The 18,236-nt window shown below is 48.0% G+C and overlaps 1 long non-coding RNA gene across 1 annotated transcript; it reads left to right on the plus strand.

Annotated features, from left to right (window-relative positions):
• The first annotated feature begins 8,882 nt into the window (after nucleotides 1-8,882).
• Nucleotides 8,883-17,083, plus strand: LOC120597559 (uncharacterized). The gene is made up of 3 exons (XR_005651415.1): nucleotides 8,883-9,096; nucleotides 13,926-14,033; nucleotides 15,007-17,083. It is a non-coding gene; the product is annotated as an uncharacterized LOC120597559 (long non-coding RNA).
• The last annotated feature ends 1,153 nt before the right edge of the window (nucleotides 17,084-18,236 follow it).

The raw sequence follows: 18,236 nt of genomic DNA on the forward strand, positions 1-18,236 counted from the left end.
TCTGCAAAGGTAAGTATCACTACCTTTAAAGATGAAGAAACTGGCTCAGATTTGCCCAAAGCCAACCAGCTTAAGTGTTGGAACCAGAATCCAGACTCAGGTCTATGTGGCCTCTGAGTGCCCTATCTTTGCTTCCTTCTTAAAATAAATAGATGATATTAAATAAAAGACACTGTCCCTGCCATGAAGGAGCTTATAATTAATAGAGTTGAAAAAACTACTGGTAATAACTAAACCATTAATTTTGAAAAGATTAAGGGCAGCTCATAAGGCTCAGAGTGAAGTCGATGACAAAATAATCAGTAAGGTGGAGATTATCAGAGCCTTCCTGCAGGAGGCAGATTTTGAGCTGGGTTATGAGGTTGTGATTGGGGTGTATATGGGTGCGTGTATGTGTGCATGTGCCTGTGTGTGTATGATGTGGTGCCAAGAAAGAAACCAAGGGCATCAGACTAGGGACCCAGAGCTAGGCAGGTTGGAATCTCCAATGGTGAGAAGATCCCTATGAACACCCCAAAGCCATTGATTGGGTATGCACTCTCTACCTTCCACCCTCCCCAGTAGTATTGTTTCTTACTGGAGCAGAGACCTCCAGCAGGCTGCTGCACTCATTCCACTCTGCAGTCAAGGTTTATGCAGTTGATATTTGGCTCCAACTGACGTTAACTTGGATGTCAGCTTCTCCCTTCCCCACCCCTCTCTGAAGATTCTGGAAAACGAAAAGTAGTGGCTCCTCCAAACAAAAGGGCCCGAGTCAGCATAATGAAGCCAACAGGCTTGATGGGAATGGGGAGACCAAGTCAGAAGAGAGAACTGGATGAGAAAGGAGCCACCAAATGGATCAGTCACTTTGCGGCCCTCCTGCTCTGCACCAGCCCTGTGCTGGACTCTGTGGTCTGGGCACGCCATGAATGAATCCAGATCCCTTCATATGGAACACACAGGTTAGCAGCTGGTGTACCCAGTGGGCTTGGTTGAAAACTCTGAAGTTGATAACACACACAATAAACAGTATTTGATAAAGATTATTCTAGCAGGGTGTATAGGAGGAAGGAAAATGCTGGGCTAGAAAGGACAGTGTAGCAGCTGCAGTGGGAATTTGGGCCAAAGGTGGAATCTGTGGGGTTGGAGAGGAAGGGGTGAATGAGAAAAATAAACAACGCATCTTGTAATGAAAACAACAAAGGTAAGAATTTGGTAATAGGTCAGATATAGAATGGTGAAGGAAAAAGATAGTTAAAAATCCACCATCATGGTGAGTTTGGGGGATGGGAGGGTCACAGTGGGCAATGGGGAAGAGCTGGTGTGAAGGACATGAGGATAAGTTCAGTCACTTTCAGGCCATGTGAGTCCAGGTGTCCTGTAGGTAACTAGGCTTGGAGATAGGTAAGTCCAGAAGGACAGTGGGCTGCATTGTGAGAGAGTGTCCCTGTCACTACAGGTGTGCAAACAGTTTCAGAACAGTCACTGACCTGGGATATCATGGACAGATTTCATACATCAGGTAGAAGTTTGGAATTGATGGCAGTGAAGGTGCTTGCTGACAGAGTCTGTGAGTGTTGGCTGGGTAAACACTTGTGGGCAGCACGCCTATATGTGTGGGAAGGTGGTCCATGGCCCAGGCCTGTGTTGGCATCCATCTCCTCACACAGAAGGTGCCAGAGATGCCATCAGCTGGGCCCTGGGATGTGAGGCCCAGGTGAGGCACTTTAGCAGCCTGGGGTCCCTCCCCTAGCCCCACCCTGGAAGGCCCTGGAGCCCAGGCCTGTGCTGACTGCCAGGGCCCTTCCTGGAACTCGGCAGGGGATGGAGCCCCTCCCTGCCTGCCCTGGCACACTCCAGGCACAGCATGTCCCCTGGGGTACCTTGCAGACACCCAAGTTGCCTAGGGCATGAGATAGGTCCCCACCCACCAGGAAGAGTCCTGCTCTGGGCTGCCATCTGAGCTCCCCGCTCTGGAGCTTTCAGCCTCACACTGGCCCCACCAGACTACAGGGGACAGCAGACACAGAGGAGGAAGGAGAAGCTTTGTGGCTGGGTGGCAGAATTTATGAGTCTTTGTTGTGGCTTTGGGTAGGAGGGTGGGTAAGGCAGAAAAGCAGGGTCTCAGGCTTCAAAGCACCTCCCCACCTGCTTCTCTCTCCCTCTGAGGAAACCTTCAGGGGCCTAGTGGTTTTGAGGGGAGGGGACAGGAAGAGTCTCTGAACTCTGGGTCAGCTGAGGACAGAGATAGGGGAGATCTTGCCCTATATCCCATTTCTCCCAGCATCCTCTTCCTCTGCTGCCCACCACCCTAGAACAAAATTCTACCTCCGTCAGGAACGAAGAATTATATCCTCCAGAGGCCTTCCAGAGTGGTGGGGTTTGGAGGAAATGTGACATGTATCCAGCAGCCGTATGCCCCGCCACACCTGCCGGGTTGGGTGAAAAGAATGCACCTCCTAAGTGGGTAGAGACCACTCTGCTCAGGCTGGGGGCTGTGAGACGCTTTAGTGAAAGGGCGAGAAGGCAGAGGGATACGCCAACCGGCCACGTGGAGGTCCTGAGCCAGCCGCAGGCAGGGGCGGGAGCCCAGGAGCCGGCAGTGAGCTCGCCCCTCCCGCTCGAGGGAGCCTCCGAGAGTCGGTCGTAGCTGACCGCAGGCTGCAAGAGCGGTTAATCTGGTGAGCGAGCACACCCACTTACCCAGCTGCTGAGTCAGGCTGTTCTCGTTCCCCGCTCGCCCGCCCGCTCGGGACATTGTGTTCCAGCCCCGGCGCGCTGGCACCGGGCCCAGGCGCTCACACCAGCCTCCTCGCCCTGTTTGTGCTCGCGGCTTGCGCTCGGCGCGCAGCTTCCCCACCACCGCCGCTGCCGCCGCAGCCGCCTGCGAGTGTGCGCGCTGGGTCCCCGACCAGGCGGCCCCAGGGACCTCCGGGGTCGCCTGTGCAACTTCGAGGGCGCGTGCCCGGGCCTTACAGCACCCAGACCTGTCGATCCCCGACCTGAGCCCTTGCGTGGAACCCCAGGAGTGTGTGGGACCTGGAGTAGCACAGTTGGCGGGGTATGGGGGCAGGCGGTGTAGCTCCACGAGAGAGAGGAGCCGCCCAGCCTGCCGCCGAAGCCCCACCAGAGCTCGGCCCAGGAGTCTGGAGGAGGATAGCTGGGAGCGCGCCAGTCCCTGACTTGGGAGACCTGGGATTCAGTCACGTGACAACGGAAGCCGGGTAGAGGGGGCCAATTCAAGCGATCCCCGGAGGAGCCTCCCGGCTCCTCGTCTCTCTTCCCTGATCCTTTCTTCACACCAGCCCGGAGACTCCAGGGACTTCCAGGGGCTGGCAAACCAAGTCCAGCCCTTTTGGATCGCTTGGGAACCCCCTGGCAGGACGTCAGGAGTAGGAAGAGCCCGGACACTAACGGGTGGGAGCGGATAGCGGGGTGGAGGAAGACGACCCCAAACTGGAACCTGGCCCCTCCCTTTGTCCAGCCCGAAGGATTTATTCAGAGCCACGTTTTCTTCTTACCCATCCTTCTGCAGAAAGATATTGCTGAGTGCTGGTCCTGAAGGTTCTTCAGTCTCCAAACCAAGGAGGGGACAAAGGACTTAGACTGAGCGCCTACCACTGTATGGAAGGCTCTGTTGGGTCCTGCTAAGGTTGCCATTAAAATTTAAATTTAAAAAAAAATTAAATTAAATTAAATTAAAATTGTTAAATGCACAATTCCTAAAGCCCTTTCTGCTCCCTCCTTCCCACTTCCACAGTTGGTTGTGCCATTTGCCATGCCGAGAGAGCCGGTACTCCATATCTACCCATCTTTCAAGCTCCAGCTCATAAAGCCTGCTTGCAACAGTGCCAGCCAAACCTGATTCCTCTCGCCTCTGAACGCCCCACACACTGAGTTTGTACCTTTCTCACGGCACAGCGTGTGGCCTGTCTCATACTCTAGTGATCTGCTTACTAATCCTGTTCTAACCAGATTAAAAAGCCCTTGAGGCAAAAACAAAGTGCTTCTTTGAGGCCTCCCCCATCCCTCCAGCTCATCCTCCGCAGGCTAAGCTTGGCCCTAGAGTTGATGTACAATAAATGTTGGGTGTATTGAAATAATTTCCTGCCCTTGGTCAGTTTGCAGGCAAGTCAAAGAGACAAACACATAGCGTTGAGGTTAAATAATAACCCAAGCCAGCAGGTGGTAAGTACCAAATATGTGTAAGAGCTATAGGGACTCAGTAGAAAGGAGGTGGTGATGTGGGGAAAAGATCCCAAGGGGTTCTAGGCCTTGATCTGTGTGTGGAGGAGGAGGGTGGGGGCGTTGAGGTGACTCATGCTGGCTGACAAACCAGCCTCGGTGCTTGGCGCTTTACATTCATGATCTCTAATATTTAAGGAGCGGGGTTGGGGGGGCGAGGTTTGGGAGGAGTAGAGGGGACCGTGCCTAAGCCAGACCTTCCCAGAGCCAACCAGAGCATAGAGGCAGCCTTAGTCTGGTCTCCTCACCCTCATTCCCCGGGCACTTCCTGTTCCCTGGCTTGCCACTCCTAATCCACTACACCCAATAGGGCTGCCCAGCACTGCCCAGTTCTGGATGCACTCTGGTCCCGCCCTGCTGAACAACTGGCTGTGTGACCTTGGGCAAGGCACTTCCTTACCTACACCTTGCTGTCATCTGTACCTCTATTGCAGCACTTACAGGCTGTGACTTTATAAGTCAGTGTTCCAGTGATGCTTGCCACCTCCCCTGATGTTACCTGGGCTGCTGTGGCTGCCTGCCCCGCCATCCCCTCCCCCACACACACGCTCATCGCTCCCTCCCAGTCGGGAGCTGCTGAGAACACTGGGTACAGAATGTGAGCAGGGATAGTAGGTTTCCTGTGGTTGCAAAAGGAACATTGGGACTTTCCCGGTGGTGCCCGAGCTCTGGGAGAACTGGGGGAGGAGGAGGCAGGGCCAACCTCGAAGGAACCTCTGCTCTCTTCCCTCCCCTCCTCAGCACTCCCAGCTCTCCAAAAGGCTGGTACAGTTTGTTGCTGGGTCTGGAATGTACCGTGTGTTTCATATGGCCTCTGTCCAGTCCTACACTGGCTGCTTTATATTTATACTTACTTCTTCAGCTGTGGCATCCTGCTCTCAGTCACCCCTGCTCTTGTCTGCTCACCTCTCACCTGCCCCCCTCCCACCCACCATGGGTCGTGTTGGGGTTCGAAACTCTTATAGGAGGTGCAGGTGGGGTGTAGAGAGAGCCCTGGAGGAGAGAAGTTGGACCTGAAAGGGTGCAGCCTTTGGTCCTCTTTCTCTCTCCCAGCACCCAGCCCTGAAAACTGCCTCCAATATCTTGGACTCTCCAAGTTGGTCTGAAGTTTCTCTGAGCCTTTGAGGTTGATCCCCCACTCCTTGCTACCAGAGCACTTCAGCAATATTCTTGAGTCCAGATAGACTAGCAAGCTCAAGGATCTATTTAAATTGCCCCCCCCAAGTTTGGCAGACCTGCTAATCCATGATCTTCCCCCCATCAGTCACAGAGAACACAGCAGAGGTGGGCGATGGGGGGATACCATCCCCCCAGCCCAGGATTCACACGTTCCTGATAGATACTGCAAAATGGAATTTGACATTTGGTAACTTAATGAGTCGTGACAAGTTTAATCTCCTCAGAGTGGCTTAGATAGTCAGAGGTCTGGCCTTCCTCCCCAGGAGCGTGTGATATTATTCACATAATAGCTAATATTGATCACCTACTAGGATCCAAGCATTGAGCTGAGGGTTTTATATAAATGAGCTCATTTATGCATCGTAAGAACCCTGGGAATTGGGTACTATTGTTATCCCCCTTCGACAGTTAAGGAAACTGAGTCTCAGTGAAGCGGCAGAGCTGGAGTTCGCATTTAAGTCTAATATCTAAGCCGGCAGTTCTAAATAATCGGTAGCTTGCTTAGATCATGTACCTAAATTGTAAATCTTCCATTTCTCAAGCCTTGGAGTCTCATTTCCTTTTCCAAGATGATTCCAGGAACTCTGTCTCCTCCTTGGAGCCCATGCATACCTTGAAGTGTGATTAGCCAGAAAAGTGTTTTCGGCCCTTTTTAATGGGCTGAAATGAGGAGGCTCCAAAGGACACTCAGTAGTGGAGTTAGATAGTCAGGTCTGCTGGCTATGGATAGCTTCAGTTATCTCTTGGCCAGCTGGCATGCCTGCTGCCACTCACCCCATCACTGGGGAATAAACTTTGCCTCATTGTATTGATCTGGCACTGGGATCTAAAAACCAGGGGCTGAGCCTGGGTTCCTGGCCTCTGAACTCAGATCTGTCTGTGGCACCAGTGACATGGTGGCATGGCCTCTCTTAAGACCCATTCATAGCAGGGCTTTGGGAGAAATCATCACATGTCAACCCCTGGCGTTTGTATTGGGCTGTGTACATTTCACTTACATGTCCTACCTCAGTATGATTTTGATGTTTCTCTAAAGGAAGGAGAATATTACCCACTTTCCTGATGGGGAAATTGAGGCAAGAGCAGCTAAGTTATTCACTCAAAGGCAAGAAACTAGGTTTGTGACTGATATCTGGGGCGCTTTATTTCATAACACAGGGCCTCTCCTGACCTAAGAGAGGAAGAGTTTCCCAAGATGTCCCAAAACCCGGTGACATGTGGCCTTTCACCCAGCCTTATCAATCTAGGAAGGGACCATAGCACTACACTGCCCATGCCACCCTTATCTACCCTCAGGGGCTGAAACAAGGGCACCAGACATCCTGTAGGTAGTTGGTCTGTCCTAGTCTCTGGCTTCCTGTCCTCTGTGACTCTCATGGGCACATTTTGTCCTCTCTGAGCCCAGTTCTCGCTTCCTCTTTTATTCTTCCTTCTCTCTCTCTCCTTGCTCAATGAGAGCCCTGTTTATATGCTTCCATCCGTGTTTGCTTTTTATTTTGGCTTTTTGTATATCTCCTGGGACATTTCTTAAGGTCCCTTCTGCCTTCTTCCCTCTGACATTGTCTTGTTTCCCAAGAAGCATCTTCCATTCATACCCCACCCCCACTCCTCAGTTCACCTCCGGCTTCTGCCAAAGTCAGCTTGCTAAGGTTCATGCGTTCAGTGGGCACTTAATGAGCATCTACTGTGTGCTCCAGGAATTGTGTTAATGCCTGGGAACCCAAAGTCCAAACGCTGTGCTGGAGCATCTATTAAGCGCCTACTGTGTGCATTAGGCATTGTGCTTCAAACTGGGAGTACAAAAGCTGGTCGTTGCCTTCAAGAGATTGCTAAATTACTCGGGAAGATGCACAAAAACAGATCATTATAATGTCCTGGGAAGTTGGGGACTGGGTGTGGCTAGAGGGGTCAGGGAAGGCTTCTCTGAAGAAGCCAGCCTTCAGCTCTGACTAAGGAGCTAGCCAGGCAGAGCAAGGGTGCAGGGCATTCCAGGTAGAAGGAACAGTGTGTATAAAGGCACACAGGCATGAAGCCATCCCATGTTCTCCAGTGGGCACTTCGTGAGTTGTTTGGTCTGGCCTGGACATAGCCTACAGGTTGAGGAGTCCAGGGAGATGAGGCCAGAAGCGGGAAGGCCCAGATGGTGCAGAACCTCATGTTCCAGCAAAAGGGTTGACCTTTATCCTGGAGCAGCCAGAAGCCAAAAGGGCCTCATGGCTCCCTACAGCCTGGAGCTTCAGGGCTGGGCTTAGGCCAGGCCCAAAGCTCTTTCTCAAGCCCCGATTAACCTGCTGTATTTACCGCCCTTGGGCTCAGTGAGGACCGTGGGAGAGTCAGACACTTAAATATAATGTTGTTTCCAAGATACAATCATTCATTCATTCTTAATTGTTGGCAAGCTCTGATGTTGTTTGCCAGGTGCTGCTGTGAGCACCAGGAGTGGGTCATTGAAACCCACAGAGGTCCTGGCTCTCAAGAAACTTGCATCCTTGGCAGCTGGGGAGGAAGGATAGGTTATAAACAAAGAAACAAAACAAATAAATTAGCAGGATAAATTCAGATGGTGCTAAGTGCGAAGAAAATAAAACAGAGTGATGCAATGAGAGTAATGGGGTGGGCTGGGTGCTCAGGAGAGCCTGCTCTAAGGAAAGTTATGTTTGAGCTGAAACCTAGATGACAAGAACAAATCAGTATGTGAATATGTGGGGGCTTAGGGTTTCAGGCACAGGAAACTGCACGTGAAAAGGCTCTGATGCAGGAAGGAGCTTAGTGTTTTCTAAGTTTAGGGAAAATGTTGGGTTCAAATTCATTAATCCCCAGCAATGCTATGCAAGGATTATTGTACCCATTTTGAAGAGATGGAAACCGAGGCTCAGGATGGTTTAAGTTCCTTGGCCAAAATTATAGCTAATATTACAAATGTGAGCTCTAAAGCCACTGCCCCTTTTTCTACCAAAGTATCAAGTATAGCAACCATGTATCCTAAACTATTAAAGAAAGTCCAGTTTCCCAAATTCAGCCTCATTGTTCTCTGGACAGTCATCCTGGACATTCTCTTTGTTCCAAATCATGCCAAACCCTGTCTCTGTCATGTACTACCAGTGGGATCCTAGGATGAACACTTCATCACTATAAGCCTCAGTTTTGTCATCTGTAAATAAGAAGAGTAATAATCCCAATATCATGAGCTTGCTGAGAGGATTAAGTGAGGTAATCCACGTAAGGGTCAGTAGGGTGCCTGGAACATGGCACACATTCAATTCATGGTAGTTCTTTATTGTTACTTCAGAAAGCTGAGGGCCACTGCTGAATGATCCTGCCCCCATGTGAGGCCTCTGATGCATGAGACAGGGAGGGGAGCTGTGGGAGGAGAGAGAACAGGAGAGGGCGGCTAGGAGGGCCTCTTCCCTTCACTCAACCATTCACTCCTGGTGCTGGGATCTCACACTGACACATCTTGTACTTCCCATTTCCAGGGAAATTCCTCACCGCTGGACCGCCCCCGCCCCCATCTTTGGGCAGAGCAGAAGCCAGATCGACAGAGCTGTGAGGTGACAATCCTCAGCATTGTGTGTGCCAGGAGCCCCCAAGGGCAGGCGGCCATACTGCAGGAGGGCAGGGACCGCAGAGGGAGCCTGGCGTGGGCTGCTGGGACAGAGCACTTCTCAGAGGAGGTGTGGACCCCGTGGAGTACGTGACTCCTGCCCTTCCAGCCTGTACACTCCAGCTAGCAGAACAGAGACCCCTCCCCACCCATCCCCAACCTTCCCAGCTTCCTGCTGACGCCCTGTCACCACACACACACTTACTCACCCCTCCCAGGCATCCCTGAGAGGACCAGCTGCAGCTGGGGTGTGGGGGTGGGGAGAGTCCTGCCAGGGTTCTCAGATCCCTAGCCTCCCTCTCCCACCCCTCCCTCGCCCCCAACTGCTGAGCTGCTTCTAGGTTTAAAGCAAAACACCATTCTGTCCTTCCTGCTGTTCAGTGGCAGCAGCTCTGCCTAGGGTTATTTTTAGCAGGGATGCAGGGAAGGCACATTACTCCTGGACTTTCACTGGGGACATCCCCCACCCCCCAGCCAAGACTTGGCCTGGAGAGGCCAGTACGGAAACCCCCCTCCCAGAAAGGGGAAACGGGTGTGTTTTCTGTTCCTTCAACTCACCAGAACAGGAGTTGCAGTCAAGCACTGATGGGAAATCTAGGTTCCATGGGCTCCACCCCATCCCTGGTCTCTGTATCCCCATAAATCCGGGGAGCAAGAGGAGCATGGTGTCTGGAGTCTGCCCGGTATCCAGGATACCCGGTCTGTGGTATTGGGGTCCAAGGGGAGCTGCTTGGTTACAGCCAACACTGTGGACTCTGGGGCACCAGGCATTCTGGGTTTATTTACGCAGGCTAAGCAGGTCTGGTCTGTGTATTTCTCTGTATGTGTGTCTTTCAGATGCTAGCAGTACTTCATGGAGGTATAATTTACACACGGGCAAACCTTAAGTGTATAGCTTGCTGCAGTTTTACACGGGTGTATACCCACATAACAATCACCTAAATCAAGATTTTGAACATTTTCAGCACCCCTAAGTTCCCTCGTGCCCCCTCCCCCAAGTCAGTCCCCACCCCAAAAGTTACCACGATCTGATTTCTATCACCATAGATTAGATTCATGCGTGTTACAAAGTTAAAAGAAATACAGCTTCTGTCATGGAAGAGGGAAGTGGGCAATAACATTTTTCACATGACAAGGGGGCCTCAAAAAAGGAGGTCATTCAAATTAAAAAAAAAAAAAAAACTAAGGAATCATTGGCTTGAGAAACAGGAGGTTCCAGCGCCCACCTGACCCCTCAGGATTGGGACAGGACGGGTTGGAACATTCTTAGAGCAAAGAAGCAGTGAGTGAAAAGGAGAGGCCTGCCAGGGCTCCTCCTGGGTCCAGCTACCCTCATGTTCTGCTAGAGGCCCATGCCCCTCCTCCAACCCCCTCACCTTGGCAGTTTTCAGCAAGGCCAAGGATGCACGGAAGGACATTCTCAAGGGCATCTGCCCAGAGAAAGGGAGAGGTTGGAGCCTCTGCACAATTAGGTTATTTATCTTTCCCGCCTTCCCTTTCAAGGTCTTCATGATTCTGGGCCTCCTTCACCTTGTGAGGTCTGGGGAGGGGAGAGGCAGAGGCTCTCAAAGTAGGGTGGTAAAAGAGTCATGGAGCCCATCATTTCTTCTTTTCTTCATTTAAAACATTTATTTGAGCACCCACACTGTTCTGTATCTCCTGTTAGGTGTGAGGTATAGGAAGATGACTAAAACAAAGTTTAGCTCTCTAGAAAGTCAAAGGTAGCATTCTCAGGTGAGGTTATACCCCCTTCACAATCTAGATGAGGATTTCAGAGAGGTAAAGTGACTTGTTCAGTATCACATAGCTAGCTGCAGGCAGACAGAGGCAAAGAACAGGGACCCTTGACTCAGCCCTCCCTAGCTGGAGATAAGAAAGCACAGGAAGCAAAATCAATAGCCTGACAGCTTGGCCTTCTGCCTCACAGACTTTCTGGAGTAGCCGAGAGAGCACTGACCTGGATGTCAGGGGACTTCATTTCTGCTTCTAGGTTTTAGAAGCACTTTCTCTCTCTGCCCCTCAGTTTTTCTTCCATGTATATGAGGAAGGCTGCCTCCTTAAAGAAGAGCTTTAAAAGTTCCTTTAGCTCTTTCTCCAGTGTACCCAGCATTTTACTGCCTGGGTGCCTTTGCTCAGACTGTTTCTGCTCTCTGGAATGCCCCCTTACCTCCCAGTTCCTTTTTCTGACATTCTCCCAATCGTTTATGACCTAATTCAAATGCTGTCCCCTGAGGCCCCACAGTCTTTGGGGATCCGTTGAATGTTGTTACCTAGATCTCCACAGAACAGACGGATCTTCCCTCATTTTGTGACCTTTCCATCCTAGGGCAGGACCTCCCATGGGGAAGGTATCTGTTTTGTAGGACACTGTTGGAGGAGTTGAAGTGAATTCTTGTTCCCACTCCCCTTCCATGTGTCTCTTTCAGTTTTCAGAGACTGAGACTGAGTCCATCTTTCCTTAGGGCCTCTAAGAGATTGTTCTTTCCTGCTGGGCAGGCCAGTCCAACCAAGGCTATCGAATTGGGGCACTTTGGGCAACTTTGGCCACACTGGGAGGTGAACCCAGGAAGGATAAGAAAAATAAACAGGGCCTCGGCCAGAACGATGTCTGCCCCACCTCACCTGTCCCATCCTCATTCACAAACATCTCGGCAGAAACCCTCCCTTAGAGCAAACATTCGGCTCCGCGCTCCCACGACCACACCCAAACCCACTCCTACCAGCTTGCCCACAAATAGACTAGCAACTTTGCAACAATGTACCCACTGCTCCCTCTGCTCCCCTGCCCTTCCCCCAGGCAGGCATTGTGCACACATATGCATTCATTGCACATGCACACATGGGCATGCAGTCATGCCCACGTGTGCCTTGGGTACACACACTAACATGCATGCACACACAGGTACACGGGCACACACGTACACATATGGTACCATATGTACACACTTTCCATGATGTGGCCTCCTTTCTATCAGCTCTCGGGTGAGCCGAGCTCATACTTGCCGAGTCAAGGATGCTCTACGAGAAGTGGGATGAGGAGAACACTCCATTTTGGGGATCTGGCTGCCTCTAGATTTATATCAAACTGAGGTCTTTTGTATTAACTTTCCTTACTGATGGCTCTTAGGTAGCAGAGAAATCCCTAAGAGCTATGAGCTCACTCCAGTGCAACACCTTGCTTGAGGGCCTAACAGGGATGGAGGCAGGAGAGGGCAAGCTGAGAGGTGCAGGGGCTATGCATGCTGTACATGGAAGGATGGCTGTACCATGTCAGGCATTTGGGCCTTCATCCTGATGGTACTGGAGAGCCAATGAAGGGTTCTAAGTTACAGATCAGCTGTGTGGTTCTGGCAGTAATGCAGAGGATAGTTTAAGCCTGGAGGTGGGATTCCCCCCGTTTAGAAGCCCTGGGAGGAAAGTGGTGAGGGACGTCAAGGCAGTAGCAGTGAGCCCTGAAAGGAGAGAGTGGATGGGAAGGATGAGACGAGAATAAACCATGGGATGGGATACCATTCGGATGAAATAGGAGAGGGCAGTAAGATTTCCAAAGTAAGATTTCTATTACTTCTGTGAACAAATGTCTTCAAGCAGCCACTGTTTCGTGGGTCCAGTCAATATTAGGCTGCTCTTCTCTTTGCTTTCACTGTCACACACTTCACTCCATTCTATCTATTCTTCCCATTGCTGCAGAGGCCTCAGGCCCATGTTCTCTTCCTGTGGAGAGAGAGGTGGGAAGGCTTTGAAGGAGACCTAGTCCCAAGACTGATGTAGCTCTGGGGCTGACAATAGGGTCTCAGGCAAGCTGGCGTCCTCAAGTGGAAGGGGGGGCTTCTCTTGGACTCCTCCAAGGTAGTACAGCAGTAATCCAGAAAATGGTGAGAAGGAGTGGTTGTGTTTGTGACACAATTACTGTATCTACAGGGTTGGGCAGAGAGCAAGCTGCGATTCCATTAAACCCAGTTCAGCTGTGATCACCAAGCACAGAGCCTGTGCCCGGCAAGGTGCTAAGGTGGGTGGGGACGGTGAGGGAGTGGATATAGAAATGAGTAAGATACAGTAACTGTTTTGAGAGAGAGACAGACAGAGAGACAGAGAGAGTCTGTCTTTCTGTCTGTCTGTGAGGTGAGGGCCCAGGAAACACCACACAATCAGAACAATCCTTGGGATTGTTCCACACACAACATGTTCCACACTGAAGCCATCACTTCTATCCACCCCTGCCCAAAAGCATCACAAACACCTCTGCCTGTCTGGTCCTCCTGCTGTATTTCCTATATTGGTTACTAACATCACATGGCAGCCCAGGGCAAGAACTTGGGGGCCACCCCAGATCTGCCCTCGCCTACCCCATGCAAATGGTTTTTCTTGTCTAGATACAGATACCGATACAGATATAGATACAGATACAGATATAGATAAGATATAGATATAGATATGGCCCATTTAATCCTCATAACAACCTTGATAGGTGCTACCATTTATCATCTCCATTTTGTAGACGGAGAATTGAGACACAGAGAGTTTAATTGACTTATTTACCTAAGGTGACATGGCTAATAAATGATGGCGTGAGATTTACACACAGCCAGTTCAGCTGAAGAGTCTGTGCAGTTAACCCCTGCATAACACTGCCTCACTGTTATATGTATTTGCCAACTTATATAGCTTTTGAGTATTCAGAGTCAGTTAATGAATGAACTCATTAAAATGTAATGGAATGAAGAAGTAGAGCTCATCTTCATTTAGGTAAAATATCTGCAATGCTAAAACTATTTTATTTTTATAGAACATCGAAAATTTTCAAGAAAATAGATTTTGAGAGTTAAATCCCGTATATCATATTTTCATCTTATCTTCTTGCTTTTTACATAAATGATACAAAATTTCACTGGGTTATCCCTCTTCCCTCCTCCAGGCCACAGGATTTGGCCTTGCTGCCGCCTCTCTCGATCCCAGGATTCTCCCCACAGGTGTGGTTCCTGTTGACCTGAGCAACATCCTCCTCAACCACCAAATGTCCCAAGTCAGTCACCATCCCCCCATTTTTTCTTTCTTTTCTTTTTTTTTTTTTTGCCTCTGCTTACTTATGTAGACTGATACACTGGTTTCTTAGGATAAGATTAATTTTGCTTTGTGCCCGTAGGACCTGGACAGGAAAGCTGCAATGAAACCTGAGTACATACTTTCTGGGAGTGCACAGGGCACACAGCCAGCTTTAGTTTGAGGGTCAGCCAGGTTCTAGACACCAGAGTTAAGTACCCAGAGAGTAGGCGCTGGTGCCTCTCATCTCCTCGGGGCCGGCCAGCTTACAGCCCTGCATGTAGCAGGGCTTGGGAAATACGGTACCTGGGTACCTGTTGTTCGCACGACAGGTATAGCACCATCTAGCTATGTAAAAGGGGCCCAAAGATCTCTGAGAACTAGGCTGGGATGGGATACAAATCTGGCTCCTCACAGCGAAGGGGCAGGTGGAGAGGGGATTAGCTTACAAAACAGAGCCTGGGCCCTTTCCCAGTGCCAGGCCCAACTGGCTGCTCCTTAGCAAACCATGAGGGCCTTGAAGATTCACTTTCAACTAGCAGGTTCACCTTTCCTCCTATCCTGCCCTTCTTACTCACTTCTGGGGCTTTCTTCTAACACCCCCATCTTGCCAAAGGTTTCTAAACCAGAGTTTCGCTTTATCACGATTTTTTTCTAAATAACTTGATTATAATGTGCTATGGTAAGATTTCTATTGTGTTTATCCCGTTTGGGTTTTGTTCAGCAAATTTGGAACAATTTTAGCCTTTATTTATTCTAAATGGTTTTAGTATTCTTTTTGTCCCAACCACTGTTTCTCAAAGACAATCTACACAGGACACCTGGGAGTTTGTTAATGCCCATCCAATAAGAATCTCCCAGGAACTCAGGAGTCTGTGTTTCTAACAAGTTCCAGGCTGTCTTAGGCCCACTGAATGGAAACCACTCAGCTGAAACTGTGAATGCTTCAATTGCAGGGCCTCAATGTCATTCATCTCTGTGCCCCCAGCCCCCTCCGAGCCTGTTTGTAAAATGAAATGCTCAGCTGCAAGGGGTTACTCTTCATTCACGGAGTCAGCAAGATCGGTGCCATCTTTCTTCTCAGGCTCCCAAAGCCTAATGCTGAAACGATGATACTGGAACTTGTGAATTTTAGGCATTGGTCAGCAGAGGAAAGAAACTCAATGAGGGCTCTGAAGGTCACCCCCAAATCTACCAAGGATGCCTCCAAGGAAAGCACTCCTGCATACTTAACCGTGGTGGACCTCTGCTCTCTGTACAATGGAGATAAACATTTCTGTGGTAAGGGCTGAGGTGACGGAGCCAGCTTCAAAAGTTTGAAATTCTGGGTGACAGGTTTCATTCACTTTTGGGTTAGTGGTAGAGGGAAAAAAATAATTGAGCAGGTAAGGAAATAATTGAGCAGGTAAGGAAATGGTTTGTAAACCATTTCCTAAGAGATATAGAGAGAGGCAGACAGATAATGTATCAGGCAAGTAAATAAGTGCATACATACATTTTGCGTGCGAGTGTGTGTGTGTGTGTGTGTGTGTGTGATCAACTTTACATTTATACAATACACCCATTTAAGTGTACAGTTTGATGAGTTTTGACAAATGTGTTTGCCTGTGTAAACTCTACCACAGTATAGATCATTTCCTTCACTTGCTCCTTTTTGCAATCAATCTCTAGTTCCCCTGAGCAGCTTTCTGCCACTTTCTAGGTATATCCTAGACTTTCAGATACATGGAATTACACAGTATGTTGTCTTTTGCATCTGGCTGCTTTTGCACATGATGTTTTTGAAATTTGTCCATGTTTTTCTGTGTATTATTTTGTTCCTTTTAATCACTGTATTGTGTTCCATTGCATGGCTGTACCACAATTTGTTTATCTACCCTGTTGGTGGAGATTATCATTGTTCGTAGTTTGAGGCTATTACGAAAAAGTTGCTATGAAAATTCTTGTACAACTCTTTTTGTGAACACTTTTTTTTTTTTTATTTCTTCTGGAAGCAGAATTGCTGAGTTATATGGTAAGTATATGTTTAACTTCCAAAGCAACTACCAAATTGTATTCCAAAATGGCTGTATATTCCCACCAGCAAAGTTTGAGAGTCCTGTTTGTTTCACATCTTTGCCAGTTCTCGGTATTGCTGGTCTTTTCAATTTTAGCAATTTGGTTAGACATGAGTGATCTCTCACTCAAGCACACATATACCCACCTTCCAACATCTTCTGGAACCACCACTCCCACCCCACCCCTTCTCTGCATCTGCTCTGACCTTCTCTCTGTTTCTCCCATGCTCTAGGCTCTTTTCCTGGAATTTCATCCTCTCATAATTTCCATAACTGGCCCCTTCTCATCATTCAGGTCTCGCACAAGTGTTACCTCCTCAAAAGTCTTTCCTCTCCACTCTCTCTACTGGTGTCCTCAACACTTTTTATCACATTACCCTATTTTTGTCTTTGTAGTAGTGAGCCCCATCTGAAAGAATCTTATTTGTTTGTCTGTTTGTTGACTGCCTGCCCCATAAGAACATTAGCTGCATGAACAAAGATATCTTGTCTGTTTTTACCGTGAACAGTGCCTAATAGATAGCAGATGCTCAATATATATAGTTGAACGGATTTGCAATCCAAAGCCTATATTCAATATATTGGTCTTTAAGGTCCTGGGAATTAAAGTGTATTCCTATCAACAAAACAGAAATATTTAAAGCATAAGTTATTCTTATTATCTGGGGTGACTTGATTTTGTGTGTAAATATGCTTAGAAACCTAAAAATATGGAAAAGTAGAAAGAGGAGGAAAATCAACCATAATTCCACCAAATTATTGTGGTTTAGAAGTGTAAACCATTTAAAATTATTAACTAATTTTAAATTATTTTTTTAAAGTTAGCTTTTGAATAAGTGATATTTGCACATGGAATTCAAATAGTATATCCTTCTGGAAGAGGTTGCTCATATATAAACATAGCTATATCTATGTGCATTTCCCCCTCCCCCCCAAATATTACCAAACTGTATACATTACTCTGTACCTTGTATTTTTTATTGAACAATTTATTTTAGAAATAATTCCATATCATTGTGTTTCAGTTAAGATTAGATTCAGCTATGAGTGATGGAAAATTCAAAATATTAGTGCCTTGCAAAATTAGACATTGATTTCTCTCTCATTAATGAAATCCAGAGGTAAGTAGCCAGGCAATACTAGGACTCTACAATTATCAGGGACCAGATTCCCTCTGTCTTTTACTATGCCATCTTCAATATAGGGAGTCTACCTCATAGTGCAATATGGCTGTCTGAGTTCTAGCCATTACATCTGCATCTAGCCAAAAGAAAAAGAAAAGAGAGGGACATCCTTCTTCACATTACAGACGCTTCCTGTGACATATCTGCTCAGCTCCCATTGGCCAGAACACAGGGACAAATGTAGCTGCAAGAGAGGCTGGGAAACATGGAAACATATTCTTTATTCCAGGTAACCGTGTACCCCACTCAAAAATCAGAAGAGAAGAAAAGAATGGATATTAGGGGATGTAACAATTTCTGCTATAGTAAACAGATTTGCTTTATTTTAAAAAATGGAATTGTTTATAGCCACCTGTCTAATGAAAAGTGGAAGCCCCTCACCAAGCCTCATGTCCTACACTTCCCAATTGAAGTCTCTTTTGGTGTGTAATTGGTAGAGTTAGGTCTATGTTCTAGCTGCAATGGGAGGCTGGAAATTTGAGTTCTGACATCCAGATTGAGGGGTAAAACTCCTAATAAGGAATTCTCCCAAATATAGAAAGGCCATTTAGAATTTGAACCAATCCTCCTATCAAAGACAACTATATATGCTAGACAAATATTTTAAAATCTTAAAAGCATCAAAAATCTAACAAGATAGTGAGAGATTACTGGATGAAATTACATGACAGATAGGGGTCCAGAGAGATTAGAGTTGCCAGATAAAATTCAGGACTCCCACTTAAATTTGAATTTCAGATAAACGACAAATTATTTTTTAGCATAAATATGCTTATGCAATATTTGGGACATACTGATACCAAAAATAATTAGTTGTTTATTTGAAATTCAAATTTAACTGGATGTCCTGTATTTTTATTTGTTAAATCTGGCAATCCCTCTAGAGGTGAGTCCACTACTTGGGGCTGCAGTAAGGGCATCACAATCCTGAAGTCACTGGAGAAG

The sequence above is a fragment of the Pteropus medius genome, unplaced genomic scaffold (assembly GCF_902729225.1).
Source record: "Pteropus medius unplaced genomic scaffold, Ma_sr-lr_union100, whole genome shotgun sequence".
Taxonomy (NCBI): domain Eukaryota; kingdom Metazoa; phylum Chordata; class Mammalia; order Chiroptera; family Pteropodidae; genus Pteropus; species Pteropus medius.